Below are 26464 nucleotides of genomic sequence, written 5' to 3'. Positions count from 1 at the left end.
AATTGATTAAATAGAAAAACCTCAATGTGTCATACAAGGCATAAAACTACAAGCGGCCCCTCCTACCCTGTTTCTGATGTTTGCAGCTGGAGGCAGCTCTCCACTCCCAGCTGTTCTCCTTCAAGCTTACCTCTGGCTAATGCAAACATCAGGCTGCTTCTGATAGCTTACAGGTCTTAGTCTCAGATAACAAATCTATTTAGTTTTTAAACCATTCTCACCTGCAAAGACTTTTATCATCCTTTCTGACCGAAGAGATGATTTTAATGATTAAGAACAATTTCTCTTTGCCTCATAAACATATCATCCTATTGTCTCCTAGCTCCCAGTCGCTCCGAAGACTGATAGGTCTTTGATCCTTCCTTTGATTTTGATCTCCCCCACCCCCACCCCACCCCCACCCCAGCCCCATCCCGACTCCGAGTAATTTTTGTAATTATCTCTTTGGCACAGACTTCTGGAATTTTCCCTGTGTGGTTGGTGTTTTCATGAAAGTCTGTCTTTGTGAGTCTAGAAACCCTGAGCCCTGTCTCCCCTACGTCGTCCTTGGTGTGGCTCGTGACCCTCGACTTTTCGCATCATTCATATCTGCTTTTTAACTTTGTTCTTCTACTTTCTAACACATGTCTTTAACTTTGTTTCCAACCACTTTTTTTTTTCAATCTCTTGCTCCTGCTACACTATTGTTAAATTCTTCGGATTCCTTTCTTTTATCAGGAGACTTTTCAAGGGGAGATACCAACAGCGTGCAGCTAGTTTCTGAGGTATAGATGCACACTTTGTACACGCCCGACAAATAGACTCAGTCGGTCCAGTCCTCACTTGCTCTAACGTCCCACCCACACTTCACCTGCTACAACAAAGGGAGCTCCTGGGGGGTCTCTACCTTCATACCTCCTCAGAGCCCCTCATGAAGAATACCTGCAGTGTGGCTTGCAGGGTGGCTTCAGGAGCCTTCTAATGCCGCAGAGTATGTGGTGGAAGACCAAAGGAAGGGTTGAGAGCTCCATGCATCTGCCTCACAGCCTGCCAACTGTTCTCTATTGCAGGCACTTTCTGGGCTGTGCTCACAATATGGGCCCAGGCCTCCTGTCAGACCAGCCTGCATTCCCTGCAGCCACCTTCCACAGGCTGCCTGCCACCTCCATTGACTTTCTCAGTGACTAGCTCCCCAGGGATGGCCAGCCTGTCCTATGCTACTCTGCCATTCGAGATTAGCACAGCTTGCTGTTGTGGAATTCAACAGTTTGAACTTTTGATGTTCAAAACCACTTTTTCTTCTTCTTCTTCTTCTTCTTCTTCTTCTTCTTCTTCTTCTTCTTCTTCTTATTATTATTATTATTATTATTATTACTATTATTATTATTATTATCATCATCATCATCATCATTATCATCATCATCATCATCATTATCTATTAAATGTAATAAATGACCTTTGGGGCCAAAGTTATTAAATATATATCTGCTATTGTTTTTTAAAGCATATTCAAGATAATGTCTAGATTTAAATGCAGCTCCATGCTTTCATTACTAACATAATGCCCTGCATGTTTCAGTAAATTTGTGTAAACCTTTTAAAAATGTCACCCTAGTGATGTTTTTCTTTCTCTCTGAGTTTCCATGGAGAGGGTTTGGGATAATGTTTTGTTTCTGGCATATTCATTGCACCCTTTGCTTGGTTCAGATATTTGGAACTGTGCACATGGGTGTTGCGTATCAATTGCAGGAAGTTTTCATGGGCAGGCATCACGCAGGTATGACCTGGCTGGATGACTTTGCTGTAGAACGCCTCAACATCCTGCAACTGTCTTCTCTCCCTTGGCCTTGTTGGTGTTCCCCAAAAGGGATCCTCCATTTCGCAGAAGAAGGAACGGAGAGAGTTTTCTCAGAGCTGGTGGAGGAAAGAGTCGACGGCTTCCCTTTTGTACACGTAAACTTTGTGACGATTCTCTAGGTTTCAGCAACCCGACCCAGCTGCCACCAACGGTGGTGTGCTGCAGACTCCAGCCTTAACATGCCCATCAGAAAAACTGAGTCTTTTGCCAACAGCTGTCCAGCCCCAGTGCTGGCTCCTCCCACCCTGCCTAGTCATCCTTCCCTCATCCAGTGTCCGACTTCCAAAACTTGATAGCTGCCACGTCTTCTTTTCTTCCTGGTCTTTGCTATTTATATTTTAACAATTCCCTTTCCTATCATGTTAGTGCCATTTCAGGAGAAAACAGAGGAACACTCTGGTTTACTCTGCCACGTTTCTCTCCTGTATTTTCCATATTCATCCTCTTACACCGACCTTTCTCTCACTAGGAGTCCTGTCTGGGCTCTAGCCCCAATAAATCTAGATTTCTGTGAATAAGCTCTCTGCTCTTCCTACAGTCACTATCTGTTGCTTTCTTCAGGTGCTCTTTGGAATAGGCTGATCCCTTTAAGGTGTTTTCAGGGGCTCCTATTGACTTAGACAAAAAATTCTACCCATCAGCTCAAACTGCTTGCATTCATCTGCACTGCCTTCTTCAGATAACTGTCAAAAATAACTAAGAAGTGGGGGTGTGAGTCTCAGCATCCCAAGGGGAGGAAAAACGGTAGCCACAGTCCTCCTTTCCCTGTCATTGTCTGTTGCACATGAGGTCAGTCCTCAAATGCAACACAGGAGCTTTGGCCATCCTTCCCTCTATGTCGTCTGTCACATAGCTGGCCAAGTCTGCATCATTTAAGTAGTAAGTTTACTTACAATGTCAGAAATCAGGGCTTATAATTTCCACTGACTTTTTTTTCCTGTGTGGGATAGAAATAAAACTCCACTTATTAATGGTTATTTGTTTTTAAAAGACATTAACTTGGGGCTGGAGAGATGACTCAGTGGTTGAAAGCAGCTCTTGCAGGGGACGTAGGTTAAGTTCCCAGAACCCACACAATAGCTCACAACTGTCTGTGACTCCATTTCCAGTGGATCTAGCACCCTCTTCTGGTCTCCACAGCCACTGCACACATGCGATACACGTACATATGTGTAGCAAAATGCCTACACACACAAAACATTTTTAAATGCGTATTAAAATATATTAACTCAAATCTAGTTGAAGTTTTATATTTTATAAGACAGTGTATATTTAGAGCTTCATAAATTCATGTAAATGAGAGCTACATCATGATCTAAAGCTATTTCTATACTCAAGCCAGATTTACTCAGTCCCTTTTTATAGGTAACAATTGCAAAAACATTCATTGTAAGAAAAGCAGTGTTTTTTTTTTAATTGTGTGAGGACTTTGCTCCTTGTGGAAACTACGCCTAAGCTTTTCTAAAACATCAGCTGTATCACATTCAGTCTTGCTACAGTAGACAGGGATATTATTTACTGAATACCTGGTAGCAACTATTCTGAAAATGCATTTCCTGTATGGTACATGCCCTAAATGTGCTCAGCCACAGCGGTCTTAGAACGTGGAGTTAAAGTTTAATCAGTCCTTGTTGATAAGCACAGGGATGGGGAGTGGACTGACCTGCTCAACCTGTTCTTACTGCCCTGCAGTTCAGAGGGTTCAAGCAGTCAGACATCACTCGTCTCCCAGAGCATCAGGGTGTTGTCCTGTTGTAGCCGTTAGCCACTCCGCTTTTGAGTACATCCGCTCAGAGTGTCTAAATCCTTCTACTAAATTGTGTGTTGACACCTGCGAAGTTTGAAGTTATCATCATGATTTTCAAACTCATAAAATAACTCCTGCATTTTCCTTATCTGTATGGCTTTTGTTTCTTTCTTCCCCTTTTCTTTTTATTTTATTTTATTTCTTTTTTTTTTTTTTTTGAGTGAGTAGTAAGACTAGCCAGGAACTGACAATAATCCCCCTGTCTCAGCCTCCCAGGTGTAGGATGATGTCTGGCTATGGAATTTTAGATTTTATGAGATTTTTTGAGAGGTTTATTTAAGTGATTATAGATGACAAAAATGGTTATGTGTGACTACCATTTGTTTCTCCGACATATCGCCATTTAACCAGCCTTGTAAGTTAGGAAGAAAAATCCTGATGATAAATCTTGAGAAAAAATAGTGACAGCAAGACAACCAAAATGGAAATACCTAGTACAGAGTTTAAAAAAAAGAGTTTAAAGATCTTGGTCTTTAGTCCACCATAAATTAATACAAAGCAAATTTATTAAGGGTGTCTAAAGAAGGAGCCACTGGTGACTTTTCTCATGAACAGTTTTCACACAAAAATTAAAATAATTAATGGAATGCATATATATGTATACATATTTTTATTTATATATATATTTAATTCTCTAGAAACTGAAATCAAAACTTACTCCTTGTATTTGTTACTTTTCTATTGCTGCGGTAAAACACCACAACCAAAAGTGATCTGTAAAAGAAGGCCACTAACTCGGTTTAGCGCTCCAGAGGACAGCAGTCCATGATAACTAAATGGTTGGTCCTTGACAACACGATGGCCAGAGTGAAGGCATTGAGCAGGAACAGCTGAGAGCTCACCTCTCGCATTGCAAGCACGTCGATGGATCATAATAACTAGTACTCATCCATGTCTTAGTAAAGCTTAGTTACCCCGATATCAGCAATTTCCCTCAAATAGCCACACATGGAGACTACGACTTATTCGGAAGCTAAACACAGAGCCGAGTGTAGCATCTAATCTGGTACTTTACTACTTTACTATCAGTCTATCTCCCACTCATCCAAAGTCCCCAGTGCTTGAGGTTATTATCCTCCTCCTGCTTCTCTCTCCTCTCCTCCTCCTTGTGCTCTGCCTCTCTCCAGCCTATGAACCTCTCTGCCCCCTCGCTCCCGCTCAGCCAGTGTCAGCACTTTATTGGCCAGTCAGGGATCATGTAGGAGGTGAGGTTACACAAACATCATTTTGGTTGTGTGAAGGATTGCTCATAGAACTGTAGGAAGTTTGGGGGGGGGGTCAAGCAGTTAACATCTGAATGCATGGTGGCTCTAGATAAACCCCCACACAAGCAGGGCACAGAGAGAACTAGTTAAAATGACATCTTCTGATGGCTCAAAATGGCCTTCTGTCTCTTTCAACAAGGCCACACCTCCTAATCCTTCCCAAACAGTTCTACTGACTCAACATGTATTCACATATATGAGCCTATGTGGGGGGGGGCATTTTCATTCAAACCACCATACTCCCCATAATGATTCAGTGATGATACTGAGATTTGCTTCATGTATAAACATGTGTACATCAACAAGTGAACAAAACAAACACCGCCCCCCCCCCCAAGGTATAGCAAGTGATGGCAGTCTCCAAAAGAAACCAAGAAATATCTCCTTTTTCTCCAAGGTTCTCCACACTATGAGATTGGCATCAAGAAGGAGTAAATCTACCCTTAACCCTAGGAAACATTGTGCTTCTATATATCTATATATCTCCAAGGCATACGTCTTGCTTCTAGATTTGCTCACAGATGAAAAGGCAGGACATGCTTGATTTATTTTTTTTTTCATTAATTCAGAAGATGTATTTATTATGAGGGATGGATGGTGTATTGACAATATGAAAAATGTAAATGTCTGTTTCAGTTAACAAAGAGAACATAGTAATGCTGCCTATCAACTTCCTCATCTTCAGAGGCTTGATTTATTCTTATGACTTGCATCACTCTACTTGGAGCTTACTAATGGTGTGTGGAAAACCCAGGAGTCTTTCAGGTACTTCCCCTAATACCAAGCCTTGGAAATGCCAGTCGCTGCCAACTTGAGCCCCACCTTAGTTACTTATGCTCAGCCTCTGCTACAGTCATTTGGTTTTGGTCTATTTCCAGGGGGAACCAATAGAGAGGCGTCTGCTTAGTATTTCTAAATCCTTTGCGACAGCTGTCAAACCATTCTCGTGCATTGATGTTGAAGGGTATTAGCAGGTAGGACCTGTGAGTTAGCCTCTCTAATCCATCACAGGAGACAAGTGACAACCTTCAGAGGGATAAAAACTTTCACTGAATGTTCTGAGGAAGGCAGGGCTTCCTGTCTGCTTACCCAGGATACACATAGACCTGTTCTGTGTCTTCTACAATGTTGCCAAGTTGATTCTCGGCTCTCTTGTCTGAGTGTCTTAGAGTCATCCTGCCTCAATTCCACTTGCATTATTCATCCCAAATTCTTCAGGGATTTCTCATATCTGTACAGGAAATCAATATGTTTGCTGCCCACTGGCTGGACTGTGGATGGGTCTGATTATGTGCAGAGGCGCTTCTTACAGTCCTTAGTGGCTTTCTGCAGAATGCATTTTTTATTTTCATGGTGCTATCTCCTTGGCTTAGAGCAGCATGCACAGGCTTTGGAGTTTTGACCTACTCGGGCTCCTGATGAGTGTGAGGGTGTGGGAAAAGGACGATATCCTGATGAGGTACTTTCGTCCAGTTTTTTTAAAATCAGAAAATATTACTTGGGTGTCTGTTGTGTGCCAGACACTGCCCCAGACCATTCTTTGGGCCACAGAATCCACATTAAGTCCAAGAATTAGATGGTTTACCAGGCATCATCTGACTTTCTGTGCTCGTGTTGAGCTAAAATGAATCTCATTGTCTATCACCTCCAAGTGCAGAACCCAACAGGAACAAAGAGAGACAGAAGACTGAGGTTTGTCCTGAACTAAGAGACCATTTCATAGATCAGGTCTCAACGGGGATAAAATGCATGGCTCCCTCCCAAGGATCTTATTGTCCTTAGGGAAGCTGCCACTACAGAAAGTGTGAGAGCTAACTTGAAACACATGTCCTCACTGAGGAAGTGGTAGCTTGCTTTAGAGAGCAATCTGAACACGATTGATGCCTTCTGATTCACTTGTAAGTTTTTAAGGCAGGAAAACTAAAGAGGCTTTGATACCCCTATTCTGTTATTAAAATCCCTCCAAAATTTAGGCCCATCCTGCCAAGCTTGCTGTTCTTTACTGTCCAAAACAGGATCACTTTTAACTTCTTCAAGCCATTTTGTTGCTATGTGACGATCTATGTAGAAACGGTAAAGAGTGATATCACTTAGGCATTCCTTATGCCACTGTCACACCTCTCTGTGTATTCAGTTTTTTCTATATGACAAGACTAGTATGGAATGGTATTCATAAGGGAGAAAAATTAATTTATTTTAAAATCATTTTTGAGCATGAAATGCCCACCAGAAGCCATGTAAAGTGCTAGGGAGAGTTGGTACTGTACTTTTTGGACCATAAGACACACTTTCCCCCCAAAAGTTGGGGGGAGTTAGGGTGTGTCTTATGGTCCAATTGTGGTCCATCTGCATCAACAAAGAGGTCACTTACTGATCTCTTCAGTGTGCCAGATGAGGAAAGCATGTGGGGATTTACTGCTCTAAAAATTATGTGCGTCTTATGGTCAGGAGCATCTTACAGTCTGAAAAATTCATATTTTAAGTAACCTGGTACCTTTGGTAGTGAGACTTTATCTAGTAAGCTGGATTTGGTTAGTCAAGGAATAAATCCATGGTGATTAAGGTAATCTCTACAGTAAGCCTTGACATTCCAACCACCAGGAACTCGCCTCTGATGTACCAATGGAGAATAGCATCTTTCTGGAAAACCAAATAGGAGGACGTTGTTTCTGATGCGGCTCTTCAAAGTGACATGAAAGGAAAATTCTTAAATAGATTCAAAGTGGTGACTTCATCTAAATTAAAAATAAAAGAAAGGTTAAGTAATCTCTTGACAACTGTTACCAAAATAACTTGCTGCCATCTGCAGCCGCCGCTGACCCCCATGAAGTGTCTAGATAGTATTATGAGCAAGGAAGATATCCATCCTACTGATGAATGCTAGACTTAAGCTCAGTGTTATTTATGGAGCTCATGGCCTTTACTGTGAATCTGGCCCTTTCTTATCCTTGCCAGCCACATTCTTGCATTTCTATGCACTATGGTAGAGCCATTAGACTTTACATGTGAGAATAAACCATGAAAGGGGACTGTTATGATGTGTAGATTTTCTCCCATACAAACCAATAACTTAAAGTATTAGCAAGAATGAAGCAGCTGTCAGACCTGGGGGCTGAGGATAACATTTGGAGTGGGGTGGGGGAGCAAATTGAATGTATGATAAGGAAAAAAGTAGGTTCACTGTACTCACAAATCTGTTCTCAGCCCAAAACCAGCTTCCTGGCTTCCCATGAAAATCTGTCCAAAGCCACCACATTCCCACTTTCCAACTCATTTCTCCTCTAAGTAGTTCTTCTGTTTGGTCTTATGTCGTCTTACTTTATTCACCTTGTCTTCATGGCTTTCAAAGACAGTCTCCTAAACATCATTTTATTTTGAAATACCTGTCCAAAATAATGTGTGCTAATAGTTGTAGCATCACATATAATTGTCAATATCTGGGAAAGAATAAGGTTGCCTTTGAAATCACTGGGTAGCTGTGGAATGACCTTGAACTTCTGATCCTCCTACCTCTACCTCTGAAGTACTGGAGACCAAAAACATTGCTTCGTGCGTGCAGGGTGTTAAGCTTTGAGTGTTGTCGGGGTTTGAACAAAAATGGTCCCCATAGGATCATAAGGAGTGGCACTATTAGGAGGTGTGGCCTTGGTGGAACAGGCGTGGCCTTGGTGGAGGAAGTGTGTCACTTCAGGATGCGGGTGTGTGTGGGGGGCGGTGTCTTTGAGGTTTCAGAAGCTCAAGGCAGGCTTTATGGCTAGCTGTCTGTTCCTGCTGTCTGCTGATCTAGAATGTAGAACTCTCAGCTACCCCTCCAGCAACTTGTCTGCCCGCATGCTGCCATACTTCCCACCAGGACGATAATGGACTAAACCAGTCCTAATTAAATGGCTGCTGTGGGGTGAGGGCCTGGGAGAGTTGGCGCCATCCTTCACTCACTCACTGCAGCACTTGGGAGAGTTGTCCTATCCCTCACCTGGGCAAAGTGGGAGAGCTGGCAGACTGAACAACTCAGCTACCTTCCAGTCCCAGACCTAGAGCTTTGAGTTGGCCCACCCCAACTTCAATCCCATTTATGAAATGCTGAAGAAAGTGAAGGGGCCAGTCCTATGGAACCAAAGCTGTAGGATCTCCATGACACAGAACAACAACAGGCTATCTGAGAAGAGTCCCTGTGAGGATCTAGTGTATAGTATTGACAGTGTAACAGAAGCCAGAGCCCTTTAACCGGACCAATGACACTTCCTACTCCCTCTCCAGTGGTTGACTGTATCCTTTGAACTGTAAGCCAAAATATTCCTTTCTCCCTTAAGTTGATTTTGTCTGAGTATTTTATCACTCAAGTACTTTACCAACTAAGCTATGTCCCTAATCACTTTAACTTGCTTTCAACCTTCCTTTGAAGAATATCTAATTACATCTTATTAAAACTCTACAAAAATAAAAAGTACATAGAGCACGGTTCACAGCCCTGGGGAAGTTCACGAGCATATGTGCTGTGCTCAGCAATGTTAGATGGGGAGCTGAGATCAGTTTCAGCAGAGATATCAAGACCAACCAGCAGTTCAGTTCAGGCTCTTTCACTCACAGGGCGGCCTGCTGAATATTTGTCACTGCACCACAGCGACAGTGTCTCACCGGAGGACTCCCAGACACGGGCATTTGAGTCAGATGCTGCTGAAGGACTAAACACAATGTGGGAAGAAAAGTATTTGTAAATATCCTAATAGTAAGAGTCTTGCTTCTTGGACAGAGTGCTTCAGTTGAGAGATGGAGAGGGAGGGCAAACTGGTTCATTTGAAGGGCAATGGGTGGATAATGGGGTGAGGAGTGTCTGTTTACCAAGGAACAGAAACTCAGATAGTCATAGAAGTCTTGCTGCATTTCACTTAAGTGCCCATCACTGATGTTATATATTATTTTTATTAAAGGATGTTAAGCATTTACAGTATTTTAAAAAATGTTTATTAGAACCAACATCATAAGCCTCAAGAACAGCTTCTATTAGTGAGGTCCTCAGGGGCCGGAGGCTGGACTCCCTTCTAAATACTTACAAACATTAAACAGGCTAGGCCAACATGGTGATCTCCCCGCTATCCAACACTCAGAGTCGAGGGAAGACAATCATGAGCTTGAGGGCAGTGTAGGCTATGTAGCAAGGCCCTGTCTCAAAAACAATAGCAGCAGAAACAAAGTCAAACCGTTTAAAAGGAGAAGGGACCGTTCTATCTTAGCTGAAGTTGACCTGAGATGCCCTTTAATTGTATTTGTGTGATGCCATACATTAACATGACAGGCTTTGGAACTGAGTGGAGCCAAACAGAAAACCAGTTAAACTTAAATGAAGTAAAAGCTGGATCCTATCCTAAGAATAACGACAAACATAGTTATTAGGATAATAACCCTGACATTAAAATGATGAGGATGACATCTCTCCAGTCTTACTGTTATCTGAACAGTTGCAGGAACATGTGCCATCTTACTTTGTCAGTGTAGGAGCTTTTCCAGCTAGTCATAGCCGGGAGCTGCTAACTAGTCCAACCTATGGATGCCTAACTAAGTAAAATGACTTCCACTGGTTTATAGAGATGAGAATTAAATGGCAGCAACTTCTTAATTCTGTGTGGTTAAAGCTAAAATGGATGGACTTTTCTTTTCCTGGTCAAGTGATTGGTTTTAGTTTTCCATTGATTGTAGATAATAAGATAAAAAGACGTTGATTCTTTTCCACCATGGCCACTAACGTCTCTATAAAGTCCATGATTAATAAGTACATGTTGTAGAATACTTCGTAGTTTGGCCTGCCCCAACTTTTAAAAAACGATGTTCACACACACACACACACACACACACACACACACACACACACACAAATGTCAAATGTGCACAGTCTTTAATCCTGGCCTGCAAAGTCAACATCCACACAAAGGAAATGAAGTTCTAAGTCTTCAAGAATGCTGCTGTTGCAGCCTGCTTGGGAACGTCGCCTAAAGTCTGAGTTCCACCCCTGTCACTCTTATCTTCCTTCCCCCAGAGCAAGATTGCTAGAGGTTTAGTTTCTCACGTGAAACCCATTGGCGAGGAAGAGTTCAAGCATTGCCTGAAATCAAAGACAAAAAGATGACTATAATGAATTAAAAAAAAAAAACAACCAACCAACCAAACCTGTGGCTGAGAACACGTCTGATACAGTTTCAAACTTGAGTCCTTCCTGTAGCCATGCCGTCTGCCATCTGGGTGCATTAAGTTCTAATGAGGTCTGTGCTATTAAGTGAAATAAGAACTGCATCTGACCCAAAATATGTTCTGCAGGAAAGAAGACTCCAAAGTTAGAAGAAAAAAAAAAAAGTCCTGACGAGTGAAGGGAAAACGTTAGGGCAGCGTCCATTTGCTCAGCACAGCTCAGCACAGCTCAGCACATCATTTACCAGAGTCTTTTCCGAAGGAGTTATGGTGATGACTTCAATGTAGGTACCCGTGCCCTTGTGAGGACAAGCAAGAATTAAGTTTGTAGGAAGAAATGAGAGATGAGAATTCAGATGACCCCATACAGCTGAAGCAGGTTTGCTTAATGCTGGAGAGGTGACTTCTCTGGCTCTGGCCACTGATTAGAGACAAGACCCAGTAGCTCTATGAACACAGTGTGTGTGTGTGTGTGTGTGTGTGTGTGCGCGCGCACGCATGTGCTTGCTTGAGTGTGATTGGGGCAGGGTGTTTTTGTAGCTCAGGATCAAGACGAGGGTGGGGGGGTGGGGGGGTGGGGGTGGGAAGGGAGCTCCTAGGGGCCAAATGAGGAAGTTAGCTTGCTTTCCTTAGTCAAGCTGAGTTTTGAGACCTCAAGATCTGCTGTCTCTTTCTGAGACCAACTGGTGTCTGGGGCAGTTCCCAGAGAGCTGGCTTCCTGAGACTTAGGGCTGGGGTTCAGGGCCTTGGCTTTGGCAAAGTGGGGATGGGTGGGATTCTTTTAGCCATAGTGGAGGAGTGGAGGCTTCTTATGAGTAAGGAATGAGGCCAGGGCCTGTGATGGTTAGCATTGATTATTTACTTGACGGGGCCTCAGATCATCCAGGAAAGAGACCTCTGAGTACCGCTGTGGAGCAGATCCTAGAGTGGATTACTTGGAGTGGGAGGGTCCGTTCTCACTGTGTGCTGGGGTCACAGTCTGAATCAGAAAGAGAAAATGTGCTAACTACTAGTTTTTCCATTGAAAAAAATATTAAAACATATATTCTGATTATAGCTTCCCATCCCTCAACTCCTCCTAGATCTCCCCCACATCACCACCTACCCTAACCCACAACCTTTCTTGCCCTCTCTCATTAGAAAAAAAATAGGTAGTCAATACAATAAAATAATAATAACCACTATAAAAGAACTAGAATAGGACAAAACAAACAAAAGGCACCTCCCAAAAGGACAAAACCATATATAGACACAGAGACGCTCACAATCATACACACAGAAATTCCGTAAAAACACAAAACCAGAAATCATAATATATAAGCAAAAGACCTGTAAGGAGGGGGAAAAAAGAAAAAAAAAAAGGTCTCCAAAAATGCCACTGAGCTTGTTTTATGTTGGCCATGTACTGCTGGGCATGGGTCCTGCCCTTAAGTGTAGTTTGAAAAACTAATTTTTCCTTTGTAAGCAGTTATCAATTGGAGTTAGCTTACGGGTTAGGGATGCTGTGTTCATTTCCCCTCTCACCACTGGGACTCCCATCCGGCTTAGACCTGTGCAGGCCCTCTTGTGGGACTCTGCTGGTTAAGGTTGAAGTTCGTCTTCTCCGGATAGCTGTTTTTGCTCTCTCAGTCTATGAAGAACAGACTCTCTTTCTCAGTGGAGTTCTCACTCCACCTGACTTGGTAACCCTAGATCTTGTAAGGGGAGTCATAGTCCTAAATGAAAATGCAGGCCCAAATCTTTCCTGATAACAGGCACAGGGAATTCTAGGAAATACCCCACCCCATGATGAGACCCTAGCCTTCAGCAAATGGCCTTTAATTATACCTGTGAGACATCCCCTCACATTTAGGATAGTTAAGTACTATTTTCCTCCCTGTGATAAGGGCCTGTACCACTATTGTAGTTGAGTTACCCTGGCACTCCTAGCCCTAGTGAATCAGACACAGTCACCCTCACTGCCCAGGGTTTATAAATCCCTAATTCACAAGTAAAGTTGCCTTGATTCCTTACTCCACCATGACAGTCTGAGACTCCGTTTATTCCAGGGGTACCACCTCTGGATGCCCGGTGATCAGGCAGCAATGATGGAACTGTCTTTGCAGCCACGAGGGTGGCCACAACCACTGCCAAAAGCCTCAGTGCTTACCCCCCCAGCAACACTGGCTGAACCTCTGTCTCCCCAGGTGAGGCTAGGAAGCTGCCTCTTTGCCTAAGCCAAAAGCCTCCACCCAGAAAATGCTCCAGCCGTAGTGTTTAACAGAGCAATAGATATACTGACTAAGATAACCATGTGTATGAAGGGAGTTTCAAGGACCCCCCCCCCCAATGGTGTGGTTCCTTAGGTGGACATAGTAATGAAGGTCCTTTCTTCTGAAGGCGTTTTCTCAATTCAGGCTCCCTATTTTCTGATGACTCTAGCTTTTGTCAAGTTGACATAAGTTCATCACAGTTGTCTATTGTCTTCAGCCATTAGATTTTAGCACTTAAAAGGATAAAATCAAGTATCGCGTGGGGGTTGAGTATATGTCAAAGAGTGATGTTTAACAAGTTCCTCCAAGACAGAATATTTAATCTTAGAGGAAAGTTGGCTTAAGACACAGGATGTTCTAAGAGGAAGTTAAACACTTCATCCTGCAGGGAAGCTTTTTCAGATCTGGAAAAAACAACTCAGAGGCTTCAGAAAGTACCTGAAACTGACCAAATTCACTAGGCCCCTTCCATTTCCAAGTTTATAGATGCTGTAAGAACTGCTGAGAGACACTCAGACAAGCAAACTTGCCTGGAAAGGACACCCTCCACCCTGTGAGCAGCCCGAAGCTTGTGAAGTTCATTCTTGTTTTCCAGCTTTAGTGAGCCATCAACCATACTGGGATATGCTTTGGTGATATAGCCATCTTGGAGTCATTTCTGCTCCTGTAAATAACTCCTTACTCATATTCCTGTAAGTGACCCAAATAGAACTCATTGGTTTATTGAGTTGGACTTTGGTGTCATCCTTACTTTGGTCTGCCATTGGCTCCCTATCTGGGCTGAGTAGACATTGTCACATCTCTTGGGGGCAGTGGAAGCTAATAAGAGAATAAAAAGTGAATAGTCATTGGTTGTCGTGGGAAAATGTGTGCCACCCGAAAAGTGTTCCCCTGTGAGCTTTGAAGAGAACCACACACATTGTCCACACTTCACAAATATTAAATATCCCACAGAGCAAATTATTCCTCATGTGGAGTGAGTTTGTGTTAGAACACTTTCAGCTGCCCAGGGCAGAGCCTATTGGAAGCAACCCTCCTAAACTTTTGGTTTTCTACTATCAGAAACATAGATCCCCAGCTTATACTTAATAGCCAAAGGTTTGAGGTGTATCTTGAACCATGTCCAGGTTTTCTTTCTGTTCATTGATCTGATTTTGTTCCTTCTAACTATATACAGCCAAGACTAATTCTCAACCTGTCCCATGGATGACTCATTCTGGTTTGGCCATGCACTTGCTACTGTGTTATGATAAGTGGGTGTTTAGGAGGCCTCAGTCTAACCGATCACATGCTAAGCATCCTTTAGACTTCTCTTGTATTCAAATATGGACAAGTTGTTTCTTGATTACCCAATGTCTAAATAGCCAAATTAGTCAGAATTCACCACCCTAATGATCATTTCAGAAATATTCTTTTGATGTTGCTGTGATGGAAGAGTCAGTGTACCTTAAACAGATGGCTGCCAGATACCTCTTTGTTTTTAAGTTTGTAAAATGGATACAAAGTAACAGTAATCATGCTATTTACTTTGCACAGTTGTGACTTTATCCCAGAAGATGTAGAAATCTTTGACACTCATGGGCATTCTGTAAAAAGGTACTTATCCAGTGTAGTCTTAGGAATGAGAAAATTAATAGAAAACAACAATTTATTAGTTAAATGCATAGAAGAAAATGTTTTGTAGACAATTAAATTGCATTAAAAAATTCTTAGAAGTTGAGACAAAAGGGTATTTTTAAACATTACCCTGAAGGTCTACCAATAGGGAGTTCATGGCAGTAAAAAGAAAGTAGAATTTGGAGCCAAGGCCTCCCCACCCCACCCTTTGCCTGCCTCATGTTTTAGTAGATGATTTCAAGCTCAATTAAAAAATATACTTGAGCAACTGTCTTTCTTTTGGATGGGAGTGTCTAAAGAAAAAAAATCCCCTTGAGACACTGAACATCTGTAATTAGGACTCACATGTCAGCAGCAAGGATCGTGTAATCTCCACTCACATCAAATGGGAACAAAGCACTTTCAAGAACATTCCTAAATGTATACGTTATCCTTGGGTTCTAAGCGTGAAAGTGGCACACAGGCACGCACACCCTTTCTGACACACCCACATGCAGTGCTTCTGTCTCAAAGTAACAGACTGGAAGCTACTTTTCAAAGAAAGGTCAGCCTATTTTTTTTCACCTGACTTTTAGTAGACATTAAAACCATAGTATACAAAACCTCCTCCGGATGCTGAAATGCAATGTCAGGAATCTGGCTTGCATGGCTTTTTGTAAGTAGAACCACAATTATTCAAGTAAGTCAGAAGGAAGCTCAGAAAGAGTAACCATTGGATAGCTACTGGAGCAGTGTGCATATGGACTGTTTTAACTTTCTGTTTATTTAATTTGTATATGTGAACACAAAGAGTACGCCCCATTTGTATATAAGATCCCAAGGCTGGATATTCTGTTTTCTGTATTTCTGCCAATGGTGCTTAGGGTAGAGTGCTGTGTGCATTAAGGGTTAATGACATGGATTATGGGTTAAGACATCCAATCAGTGTCTGCTGAATTCATTAATGAGTGAATGGGAAGGAGTTTTCCCCATAAGGCACATATTAAGGCATAGCAAACAGTTTTCTCTGTTGTTTGTCAGTAAGTGTCAGCTGTGGCTGGTCAGAGAACTGACAGATGCACGGAACACATGCCGGTATCAAATGTCTGAATGCATTTGGGAGAGGGGTGCTTCAAATGTTACATGTCAGGTGCAAATGGACTGCAAAGACAGTCCAGAGTCCTTTAGACAACCTGTTTTCTTCTCCTAGTCTACGTGTCAGGAAAAAAAGCATGAAAATTCACAACAGTGGAAAATCTACAATAGTGAAGACTGAAGCCGAAATGCATCTTGTTGAAAGCACTGTATTGTGGGTGATTTGTTCAACTATCTCATTAGCAAACATAGTACAAATGCAAAAGAAAACGATCTTTCATGGTGCAACTTATAAAGCTTAGAACTGTGAACTGAAAACAGAAAAAAAATCTGTCCTTAATTATTTATTATTAATTCCTACCTCCATAATTTATTTTACTCCAAACTGAAGACTTAGGCACCGTAAGAGTGCAGCCAGTAGACTAGGAGCAAAGAGGGAGAGAGAGAAGAGGAGAGTGCAAGGTCCAAGCATTTCCTCAGCAAAAGGCAAAGGAGGTTGAATTGATGGAGGGCAAGAACTTCAAGTTGCAGAGTGGGCAGCACAGCAGATTCAGTGTTATGGCTGGCCCTGGCAGACTACAGGCATTCCTCTGTGTGTCCAGACTCAGTGCTTGCCACACATGGCTCTGTGACCCTGGGTTATGGTGCCACTCTCACAGTCTGGCCTCAGGAAACGCCTGTGTTCACATACACCTTATGTGAAAACATCAGAGTTGAAACACAGCTTGTGTTGCCCACGGAGGTGGGTGGAGGAGGCCTTATGCTGGGAGAGGGATGAAGCTTTTCACCTGCCTCCTCTTAGACTAGGTTTGCAGTTACGGTCCAACAAGCTAAGGCCCAAAACAGCATCTCTAACAGTGTTTTCTCTCCCAAGTTCTAGCTTAACTCTTCTCAGTGAGAGTCACTAGCAATCTGCCTCTGAAGACTCTGACACTCATCTTTCATCACCTGAAAGTGGTGAAGCGTTATCTGCCTTTCTTTCCCTGCTGTGGCTCTCCTAAGGACAGTCTAAACCCCTCAGAGTAAACGCTGATGAGTAAATATATCTTGTCTTCAACGCAGGAATGACCCAGTTTATCTCGGAATCTGTAGCTTTCAGTCAAATGGTGTAAAATTAATTACAAAATGGAAATAGAAAAGCTCTTTGGCATGATAGGAAGGAGTCTATTCAAGTGTCTAGCACTTTCCCTGCCAGGTGGTCTTTAGCTGGATTCCAGAGCCTGAGGAAGAGACACACCACCACCTGTTTGTCTTGGAGCCTAACGGCTCATGTTTATGTTGAAAGTTGCTACATCAGGTTCTTTGAAGAAGCTAAATTCCACTCGTGCATCTCATTAGACGAGTACATAAAGGGGGAAGTAGGACTGTGTGGTCTGTGTCTTTAAAGAAAGTGGTGGGTGGCGTCTTTGGTTAGTCAACACATCCGCTGCCACCGCCAGCTCAGCCCAGGTCTACTGCAGCTCAAAAATGAAGACGGTTTGTGGACCACCTGGGTTCAGTAGTTATGCTTTACTCCTAGAGTGGGCAGGACTGGAAAGGAAAACAAATGTCAGCGAATCAAATGCATGGATTCCGTCCAAAGGAACTAAGATTAAAAACAGGTGTGTGATGTTTCCTGGGGGGGAAAATAAAGCCTTAATTCTCTAATTGGCAGTGGACTGTGCTGTTCCCCACCTCTGAGTTAGCTGCTTTAAGACAATTTGACAAAGGAGTTAATTATAAACTTCTTTTTCATTTCAAGCCAATGTTTCCAAAGCCCATATATCTGCATAAAAATATTTGGATAATTATAAACTTTGTGAAGTGTTTTGCTTTCCCTTTACTTTCTAGTGATGTCACATCCTTCCAACATAAGCTTAGATGTGAGATGCATTTCAGTGTGCAAAGCGTATATGTATTATGCTACCTCTTGTCTGATAAGTATGATTTATACTGACTTATATGTAAAGTTTATAATCTGTATTCAAGTTGACAGAAAAATGATGATGCTCAGCTTTGTGTGTTTTAATATTGGCCTCGTTTAGCAAGGTGCTCAGGTGGATGAGAAAGCGTCCTACTAATTATTGAATTGCCACACATGTCCTTTAAGTATTTAGTTTATCATATAAAGTACATGGGAAAGAATGAGACAATTTAAAAATCCTCCTTTAAATAGTTATTTTGATGGTCACAGGGTGATGCAATTCACTTCTCTCTTCCTTATTACTGGATTATAAACACTTCAAAGTTGTTTGCTTAAAAACATTCTGCAAGACATACAAATAAATGAAATGAAACACACACATTTTATTTGCAGTGTGGCTCATTGATAGAGTACTTGCTTATAATATACAAAACTACTGCATTTGACTCTTGGCTCTGCAGAACAAAGACCTTTGGGGAAGTAATGCTGGCAACAGCCAGGGTAAATTGAAATGATTCTGAAAAAATGAATACTGGCCCAAGGAGTATTCATATCCAATCCTGACACCACAAACATTTGAAAGAACACTTCCACCCATGGAATTTCACAGGGCTAGTTAATAAATTTAATTGCAGTAAGCTAGGTAGCCATATGACATCCCTAGTTTTTCTCCTTGGTTTAACTTTTAAAGCCCAGTGATACATTTCATGGATCCCTTACCGTGGTGGCCACTCTCGCTGGTTGCTATAGAGTGACCACAATCCACCAGTCAGGCCCTGCAATGCTTGCTAGCTGTTTCTTTTCCTGCATTCCAAACACCCACACTCACAGAGCCTTTCACAAGTTGATGGGAGACAAGGGACCAGCGCTTCCCATTCTTACTTTGAGACTTTTTCTCCTGTTTCTCCTGGCCATGGCCTTTGATCCCTGAGAGCAACATTTGGTGGCGTTTTCCTGCATCTTGCCTTCCATCTGTCAGTGGTGCTAAGATGTGTTCATGACAGGAGCAAGAGGTAGCCATGTATGGCCTCCTCATAATCCTGTGCGTCCTCATTCCTGCCTGTCAGGCTCTGCGTCTTCCTGACCAGTTCCCATGTCTGTGCTGCTAAAACAAGGCTCTGGGTAAACTATGACTCTTTGTGATGGAAAAATCTGAAGCAATATGTCAAAGCATTCTTGACGACCATGCTGCTCCTTGCATGGTTAACTGTGCTGTGTGGTGGAAAAGGGCGGGGCCTTCTTCTCTTGTAAAATGGAAGGAGCTGATTACAAAATGACTGAGGGCTCTCGCTGACTCTGCTTGTAAATGAGAAATAGATGGTCGGTCTTGCAATCTTTGGCTTGGTCAGCTAGCCATACGGCTTGTGACAAATACATGTTAGAGGCTGTAACCACCGTGATCCCTCAGCAAGATGGCTGCCTAACCAGGACTGGAATAAGGGCAACACCAACAGAAGAGGGAAATTTCACAAGGCAACAAAGGGCTGGAGCAAGAACTACCAGTAATAAGCAATCTCGAAAGAGGGACCATTTGCCTTCCCGGGTGTGAACCCCTTAATTGATTATCTAGCACCAAGTGATCAGTCCTGAAATCATATGCACACGGGCAACACTAAACGGATTCAGCAGGTTGTATTTGTATATTTGTGTGCATATATGTAACAATGCAAATTAAACAAAAAGGAGACCATGAATTTGATGGAGAGTGAGGGGTTGGAGGAGGAAATCTCTCTCCCTCCCCGCCTTCTCTCTATCATATGCTTTCTCTCACTGTCAATGTCTTTTCTTTTGCGTGGAGCATTACTACCTGAAGGTGACAGTCTTTCTCTCCCTGTCATATCCTCTGTCTATCATCCAGCACTTCCTGACCATCCACTGAAAACTCCTTCACATGCATGGCTATGATAAAATGTGATAATGTGATGTTGACCCCTGACCTCATGAAGCAATAGATTATTCACATAATAGATTATTCACGATGCACATAAATGTGTAATACCCATGCAGCACATGCAGTACAGTCGCAAGCACTGAGATCTTGTTACCTATAAATGCAAAACTAGTAAGCATTTTACAGGGATAATTATTGAGTTTGTGTCTTCTACTGGGGTGAAAGAGCAAACAATATCAATTATTGTCTTATAATAATAATAAAGAGTTCATGAATTTGAAAGAAGTGGGCAGGCAGAGGGGTTTGGGTGGGGTTTGGGAGGGGGACTTGGGAGGAAATTGGAAAGACAAGAGGGAAGGGGAAATTATGTAATTATATTTTAATTAAAAATATTTTCAAAAACCAGGCAAAAGCTCATTTGCGTTGTAATAGAAAATTACTATTTTCTTTTCTGTGCTTCTATAAGCTAATTTCTACCCCAACAGAGCTATAAAGTACTGACTAGCAAAATGTCTCTACCTCAATAACTGTATCTAGAAAACCAAGGGAGCCCACAGGCAGCCTTCGCTCTTTCCCATCAGATCCTCTCTGCAGTGATGCTCAGACACACCCCAGCCTTCCAGGACTCCTGAGGGACACCTACCTTTCCCCTCAGGGATCCATTCCCAGACAGGAGGTGGAGCATGGATAGAGTAGGTGGTCTAGAGCAGTGGCTCTCAACGTTCCTAATGCTGTGACCCTTAATACAGTTCCTCATGCTGTGGTGACCCCAGCCACACAATTATTCTTGTTGCTACTTCATAACTGTAAGTTTGCTACTGTTACAAATCGTAACATAAATATCTGCTATGCAACCCCTGAGAAAGGGTCATGGCCCAGAGGTTGAGAACCACTGTTCTCGACCTTGGAGCCCATGCCCACTTGTTCAGGTCTACGGATGCATGGCCAGATGCCTCAGCCTCACTTTTTAGGTACCTGCCACTATTTGCCGCCATGTTTCTTTACTGTGATTCTTTGCCACATTAGAATCTCCATTTAGTCAAGAATTTTTATTCATATCTAAACTGCCAGCTTCCTTAATACACAGAAGATGTACATAAAATAGGGTTGAATTATAGTGCCCGTTATGTAGTGATGTAACATTCACAAACTGATGTCAGGAAAGAGAGATGGTGCAGAGATTATAATCAAAATGCTGGAGAGCAGACTTCTTTTAGATATAAAAAATTAATTTATAACCCAATATTGGGTATAGTGACAGACACCCAGCATATTTGAAAAGCAGCTTTTTTTTTTTTAGGTATATAATCATATGCCATATCATCTGCTGTTCCAGCCCATCCTTCAGTAGATTTCAGTATATTTATGAATATGCGCAATCATCACTAGGTAGTTTTAGGGCAATGTAAATGCATTTAAACAGATTTTTAAAAAAACAGCTGAAGTGTGGATTCCAATAGTTCTACAATTTAGTCTATAGCGAAAACATGCCATTGAGGAGAATAAATTATACTTACGTGTTTGTATAATTGTTGCTGGGGGCTTAAAATTTGCAGTTTAGGTTTTTCATTAATGTTTCTAAATAATAAAGATTGCAGGGAAGGAAGGAGGCTCTTGGGGCTGTACTTGACCCAATTTGAAGCATTTTACAGCTTACTGTGGTTGTGGGGTCCTTAAACCCATCTTTTCTCCTTGTGTCTTTTAGATGCTGTTTCAGGGGCCACAAGATGGGACCATGGATACTATTTTAGTAATCTTATACTCTCCATGACTCCTCAAGGCAAACCAAATAAGAAACGAAAATTGTCTTTTGTCGATGAGTTTTACTTTTATAACTTTTAAATTGCACATCTGAATGTGAACAAGGAAAATTTAGGATATCAGATTTGTGTTTGTGAAAGTCAACTAATGCCTTTACTTCTAGATGTTTTCTTGTCCCTCAGTCAATACCCTTCTTATATTGACCATGTGACTGTTGTTATTTCAAAAAACACTTGGTGAGAGAGACGTTGCTTGGAGTTTAAAAATAAGGACTACATTTTTGCTATCTTAGGAAAAGTGTGTTTTTTTTAGATTTATTTATTGATTTATTTATTATGTATACAGTGTTCTGCCTGCATGTACACCTGTAGGCCACAAGAGGGCATCAGATCACATTACAGATGGTTGTGAACCACCATGAGGTTGCTGGGAATTGAACTCAGGACCTTTGGATGAGCAGGCTGCACTCTTAACCACTGAGCCATCTCTCCAGCCCCAGAAAAGTGTATTCTCGACCTCTAGTTTTCTTTTTAATTTTGAAAACCAAACCTGGAACACAGGCATGCAGAAGTTTATGGGGAAGAGTGTCCATGGGTAGGTGAGGAGGGTGTCCGTGGGTGGGTATGCACCACCCTTACTGCAGTCAGTTTTAAAGCAAAATACAGGCTATTAAACAGACTTAGACAATTACATGATGATGCAGTCACGTACTATAGTGAATGCTTCCATCTGTGAACAACAAAAATCTTATACTAGTTAAGGGTATCTGTGAGAAAATTAGGCTAAATGTCATCTTTCATTAAAAAGCAATAAGAGCAGGGGAAAAAAAGACAATGCAAAATGTAAGTCAGTATTAATGTGTCAGCCAATTGGGTCACTGAAGAGTTATTTCAACAGAGAGGAGAGCAGAGCAGCACAGTGAAGTGAGCCAACACAAGCTGTCTCTGGGGTTTCTTGTTTCAAATGCAAGTCGGAGCAAAGCCCACTTTGACAGAATGTTCTAAAAAAGTGTTCCCAATCAGGACCCTAAATCCACCCGCTATCTGGGTGTGTAAGTCTAAATAACTGCGAGCTGCCTCACACTTACCTTGTAATGGTTTTGAGCAAATGGAAACCAAATGACCTGAAAACAAAGAGTGTTTCTCCTTCTAAATACACATGGAAGGATTTAAAAACTGCAAGAGTGATAAAGGAGCCATGTAATTATACAATTATGAAGGCTTTCACTTGATTCTCAGAGCAGCCTTTCTATCAGGCTGGCATGACATCCCTACCTCACCTGGAAGGCGTTTCTCCACAACCCTACCTAGCTTTACCCCTGCCTTGATTTAGGATTTTCTCAGCACTCAAGGGTACAGCATGAGCTCTTTGTGTATGAGCTCAGGCAGCTGCCATGGCAAATACTCCCCTCACTCAATTCAAAACCACCCACTCTGTCTTTATTATAAGCTCTGTGGATACAAAACAGTGCAGTCTAAAGCATTTCTCTTGCTTCTTTGTACATATTTAAAATTAGTACACATTTCATGCAGAATGCAGTCCAAATGAACTTATAAGAAAGGCAGAGCTCTCTCCAAACAGATAAGGATATATTTGAGCATGTCTAGATGCATGAGACTCATTCATATTTATTGAGTACTGGAGAAGTGCTAGCTCGCTGCTAACTTGTTTCTTTGTTTTTGTTTTTCTTCTTTGTTTTGTTTTGTCTGTTTTGAGACAGGGTTTCTCTGTGTAGCCTTGGCTGTCCTGGACTCGCTATGTAGACCAGGGTGGTCTCGAACCCAGAGATTCGCTTGCCTCTGCCTCCTGAGTGCTGGGATTACAGGTGTGTGCCACACTGCACCCAGCTTGTTAACTCGTTTTTTTTTTAAGAATTATTTTTAATGTAACTTTTCAAAGTAATATAGAGTCATTGGATTTTAGGTATTATGAGTGAGTGAAAAAGTTAAAATTGATAGCTTCGTCATGGCTGCGCCTCACCTAGGGAGCTGTAGCACAGGCTTGATCTCCTTTTCCTTTCCTATTTTAATTAAGAGTATACATATACACATATATATTATATATTTAGTATTTATTTTTATTTTATGTGCATGACTGTTTTGCCTCCGTATATGTATGTACACCATGTATATGCACCATGTGTACACAATGTCCGTGCAAGTCAGAAGACAGAGTCAGATCCCTTGAAACTGGAGTTGTGGCCACTTGTGAATTACCATGTGGGTGCTGGGCCCTGAGCTCAGGTCTACTGGAAGAACATCTAGTACTTTTAACCACCAGGCCATCTTTGTAGGTACTTAAGCTTCATACTGTCTGACAGTAAATGTTTTCATTTGCCCTATAAAATTTCATTATATGAAATTTTTATTCCAAGAAGTAAGTTTAATTTATATTAAACTGACAAATTTGGGAATAAACTAAAACAATTTGTCAACTTACTATGTCCCTTAAATCTTACAAGAAGATAGAAATCAGTTGAAACTGTTTTCAAGAGTAGGAAGGCAAATGCCCCTCTGAAAAACGCATTTAGTGTTTTTAAATTTTATTTTTCTTAAATTTTTTTTTAATGTGTATGTGCATTTTTGACTCCAGGTTTGTATGTGCAGCACACATATGCAGTGCCTCAAGAAGCCAGAAGAGGGTTTGGATTTCCTGGTATTGAAGTTACAGATGGTTTTGTGCTGCCCTGTAGGTGCTGGGAACCAACCCTGGATCCTCTGGACGAACAGCCAGTGCTTTTAACCCCTGAGCCCCTCCCAGCCTGGCAAATGACACGTCACAACTGGGGTACTAACAACTTTTAAAATATCTGTCCTTGAAGTATATTATGTAGATGTGTTTTACCCACTGATCTAAGAGTACCCTCCTTAGCAGAGCAAGAGAACACAAACCTCCTCTGGCTGACTACCAGGTGCTCTCTGTCAGTCTTCCCTGGACTTTATTAGTCAAAGAAAATCATTACTGTACCATCTTCCAAGGCAACTCTGACTTTTTAGAAATATCTAAAAATTCACTTTGGATATTAAAATAAGCTTTATCATTGGGTACCTTACGCCTGGATCGTCTGTGCAGCGTTCACTTCAAACACCATTACCTTATTATGCAAATTTAACTCTCCTTTCAAGTGATATTGGAAGAGCATCGTCTTCAGCATGACATTGTTTTCTAGGCAAGCTCTCCAGTTTCATGAGCTGCTTTGTGCATTATATGGTCTCATGGTCCTTCACCAGCCTAGACATCTTCCTCTGTTTATATTCCTATTTGATCAGTTTCTTCCCAGGGTATCTTGTATTGAATTGAAGATAAGAGCCATGATGAGTTCCATACTTTTTTTGGGGTGTAGAGGGAACGTGTCCTTTGTATGCTCAAAATGAAACTATAGTTGATTACAGAGCAGCTTAACAGTGGAGAGCTTGCGTCTAGATTGACTGCACTCCTATGCAAACACATCCTTCCATCACTATTTAAGGCATGGCTTGTGACAGTAGAGTCTTTATAATTTAGACCAGAACCACCACACAGATGTGACAGTCACCTTGAGCTGACATTGGAGGTGGAGATCCACAGTCTACAATCGCACTGCCTCCAGGAACCAGTCACTCTCTCATGTCAGCGGAAATGACACGATGTGAGCGTGACCTTAGGGGAAATAACATTGGGAAGAAGTGCATTTCTTTAACTTCACTGTAGGTTCAGAGCTCAGCTCTATGCTGAAGAGTAGGGAGTGGGAACACTGGTTTCCATAGCGGAGCTGAGAACTCTTGTGCAATGTCCTTCCCTAATAAAGGCTGAGACATCACCTCTTCAAAACTGAAGATAGTCCAGTAACACTGATAATGACTGAGCCAAAGTCACTGGAACAACGAGTTTAATAGCTTCAGGCCTGATGTCCTCTCCTGCAGGCCACCACATCGGCACCAGTTCACATTCAGGCAAAAAGCTCCCGGCTGTCTGTCTGTCTGTCCCTGCAGGCTACCACATCTGCATTAATTCACCTGAAGGTTGGGTCGGACACATTTTGCTTTTCTTACACTTCCTGGTAAGTTATAGATTACTCTTCAGAACTTATAATACCAAAACAGTTATTTGTAGTGAGGGGTTTAGTAGAAAATGTACTGCGACCAAAGTTCCCCATGGTATTTGAAAATAGTAAATGTTTTGAATTCCTCATTACCATAATTTCCAAATATAATGAATTATCATAGATGGGTAGCACATGAGTTAAAAGATTTTTATTGTGGTAGAAGAAAACACTCTTGGTAGCTATACATGTACCCCACTAATTAGGAGATTCTTTTTAAGACATGCATTTGTGTATTTGTATGTGTGTGTGTGTATGTGTGTTTGTGTGTATGTGTGTATATGTGTGTATATGTGTGTATATGTGTGTGTTTGTATGTGTGTGTGTGTGTGTGTGTGTGTGTGCGCGCATGTGCACTGTGGTGAGCATTCATGTGCCACTGCTCTTTGTGCAGTTCAGAGGGTAACCTGCAAGAGCTGGCTTCCTCCTCATATCTTATGAGTTCTGAGGATTGAATGGAGGTTATCAGGTTTGGTGTCAAGTGGTTTTGCTTGCTGAACCATCTCTCTAGCCAACGGGAAGATTTCTTTAAAAAGAATTTTGGTCCAGGGAATTAAAGATTGGTTATCAGACTTGGGTATTCTGTTCACAGTCTGCCTCATAAGCAGAGCAAAAATATGGTCCCTTCTCTTTCAACATGGTATGAGGAACAAGTTTAGTTTCATGTTAATTATTGACTCCTGTCTCCTTAAGTTCATTGAAAGGTGTGAAGTAGACTCTCTGCCAAAGAGTGAGGTGAACACGAGAAGGAATTCCAGGCAAGCCCTCGTGCACTCCCCAAGTGCATACAGATGGA

Source organism: Acomys minous (genome assembly GCF_964271855.1).
Source record: "Acomys minous genome assembly, chromosome: 19".
In the NCBI taxonomy this organism is placed as follows: Eukaryota; Metazoa; Chordata; class Mammalia; order Rodentia; family Muridae; genus Acomys; species Acomys minous.
The sequence above is the reverse complement of the archived record's forward strand: the minus strand, read 5'-3'. Positions refer to the sequence as shown.